The 2,720-nt window shown below is 48.2% G+C and overlaps 1 long non-coding RNA gene across 1 annotated transcript in view; it reads right to left on the reverse strand.

Moving 5' to 3' along the window:
• LOC108544012 (uncharacterized) overlaps positions 1-2,720 on the reverse strand; it is an 18,516-nt gene that overhangs the window by 5,573 nt on the left and 10,223 nt on the right. Inside the window, exon 2 of the long non-coding RNA XR_001889721.1 lies at positions 1,349-1,450. This is a non-coding gene — a long non-coding RNA (uncharacterized LOC108544012). The remainder of the gene's footprint in view (positions 1-1,348; positions 1,451-2,720) is intronic.

The following is a 2,720-nucleotide window of genomic DNA, read 5'->3' on the forward strand; positions in this document are numbered from 1 at the left end:
CGGAGTCTCGCTGTGTCGCCCGGGCTGGCTGGGGTGCAGTGGCCGGATCTCAGCTCACTGCAAGCTCCGCCTCCTGGGTTCATGCCATTCTCCTGCCTCAGCCTCCCAAGTAGCTGGGACTACAGGCGCCCGCCACCTTGCCCGGCTAGTTTTTTGTATTTTTTAGTAGAGACGGGGTTCACCGTGTTAGCCAGGATGGTCTCGATCTCCTGACCTCGTGATCCGCCCGTCTCGGCCTCCCAAAGTGCTGGGATTACAGGCTTGAGCCACCGCGCCCGGCCGAAACTGATGAATTTTCTGAGTGCAGACAAAATTTCCCCAAGCCTGCTCTCTCTGTTGGATATATGTAATAGAGAAAGTCAAATCAGCCCTTTGGGGTTCGTGGTAAAAATTCACTCACCCTTTGAAGCCTAAGGTGGCTCTTTACCTTCCAGATCTCTCAGCAAATCCCATGGGCAGAAATGTCACCTGCTTGCCATGTCTTTGAGGGGTTCAGGTCAGCCTGAAGAACAGGCTCCTTAGGTCAAAAACCTTGTTTTAAGAGCCACTGTGGTTCAGTCAATGTAACCCATTTGTGCAGAAGCCATGCTTCCAAGGAAGTTCTCAGGTAGGCAACTAGACAGCAAATCTGAGAAGCCACCTGTGGAGTAATGTGTCTTTTTCTCTGTGGACAAGAGATATCAGAAAGGTGCTTGATCTTGAACAATTGATCCATGATGAACAAATGACCATTAGCTCTCCCCCAGAAACTTCCGGGTTTGCTGAATGGAGCTGCGATTTTGATCCTCTATCAGATTCCAGAAAGATCCAGGAGTTCCAAGAACATGGCAAAGAGTCAAAATCTTAGGACAAGGAATTAAAATGCCAGAATACAAATATCCAACAGGCCTGGTAGTCATAGCTATCAACACCCTAGAATTCCACACTGCCTCACTGCAGTTGCTCAAGGATGGGTATGTTTCTGTCTCTGAAATTCAGGAAAAAGCCTTAAGTGCCAGAGAAGGTGCTTCCAAGACTGTCTGCAGAATTCCTTTCCTAGGATCTGTCCCTGGTACCCAAAAGGGCAGAGAAGGAACCCTAAGATTAGCATAGAGCCACTCATCTCTCCTCGCCTCCCCTCCCCTTTGTCCCATGCTTCCATTTCCCATGGCTATCTCCTCTGACTGTGGCACACACTTCCTCTCCAGCAGTGTCGAGAAAGGTCTGGACCTGTACTGAATCTAGCCATAAATGGTGGTCTTCAGAAAAATGGAGATTATGGCTGCCAGCACCCACAAGACAGCAGTCTCATGCCATGCAGGCAGCAAGCCATCCTGAATAGCATTCCTCTCAGAGTCTGCTTCCTTACCTGCTGTTCAGTGGTGAGAGGAAAAGGGACTTGTTCTCCCTTGACCAGTTTTCTAGTTTTCCTGTTCCCATCCTGGTCTTTGCCTGATGACAGAGAAACTTTCTAAGAAAAACAAAACAAAAAGCTATAAGAAATCTGCAAAACACCCCATCAGAAGTCAATGATTTCCTTAAAAATATATCTACTTCCTTCTCGTCCTTCTCATCTTCTCCCTTGCCCCCAGACAGGTGTGCTTGCAGGCATCCAGCTGCCTGCATCAGAGCTCCCCTTGAAGGCAGGTGGTCAACTTGGCTCCATGTCAGAGGGCAACAGCAGAGCTGCCACTTGTAGCCAGTCTCTCAAGCCTGCTGTCCTCCAGCCCACCAACAATGGCTCAAAAGGCTGGTCTTCTGAGAAAGACTTGCTGCTAACCGATCATCACAATCACTTTCCAGTTATGTTAAGTGGTATCAAAGCATTGATTAGCACTTACAGTATGCAAGATATGGTAGGAGGAAAAGGGAATTATAGAAAGAAACCATGTGAAGGTATAAAAGTCACTGATAGACTAGATACACGAATGAGAAAGAAATCAAGCATTATCATCACAGAAAACCACCAAATCGCAAAAGATAAGAAGGGGACCAGACATGGTGGCTCATCCCTGTAATCCCAGCACTTTGGAAGGCTGAGGTGGGAGAATTGCCTAAGGTCAAGAGTTTGAGACCAGCCAAGGCAACATAGTGAGACCCTGTCTCTTACTAAAAAAAGGAAAGGAAAAAAAATTTCAAGAGGAAGAAAGGAACAAAGGACATACAAAACATCAGAAACCAATTAACAAAATGACAGGAATAAGTCCTCACTCATCAATAACAATCTTGAATGTAAAGAGTTCAAACTTCCCAATTAAAATATATAGCCTTGCTTGGCCGGGCATGGTGGCATGTGCCTGTAATCCCAGCTACTCAGGAGGCTGAGGCAGGAGAATCACTTGAACCTGGGAGGCAGAGGTTGCAGTGAGCCGAGATCATGCCACTGCATTCCAGCTTGCATGACAGAGCAAGACTCTGTCTCCAAAAAAATACAATTAAAAAAAAAAATAGGCCGGGCATGGTGGCTCACGCCTGTAATCCCAGCACTTTGGGAGGCCGAGGCGGGCGGATCACGAGGTCAGAAGATCGAGACCATCCTGGCTAACACAGTGAAACCCCATCTCTACTAAAAGGCAAAAAAATTAGCCGGGCGTGGCGGCGGGCGCCTGTAGTCCCAGCTACTTGGGAGGCTGAGGCAGGAGAAGGCGTGAACCCGGGAGGCGGAGCTTGTAGTGAGCCGAGATCGCGCCACTGCACTCCAGCCTGGGCGACTGAGTGAGACTCCGTCTCAAAAAAAAAAA

Source organism: Rhinopithecus bieti, unplaced genomic scaffold (assembly GCF_001698545.2).
Source record: "Rhinopithecus bieti isolate Rb0 unplaced genomic scaffold, ASM169854v2 scaffold_26424, whole genome shotgun sequence".
NCBI classification, from domain to species: domain Eukaryota; kingdom Metazoa; phylum Chordata; class Mammalia; order Primates; family Cercopithecidae; genus Rhinopithecus; species Rhinopithecus bieti.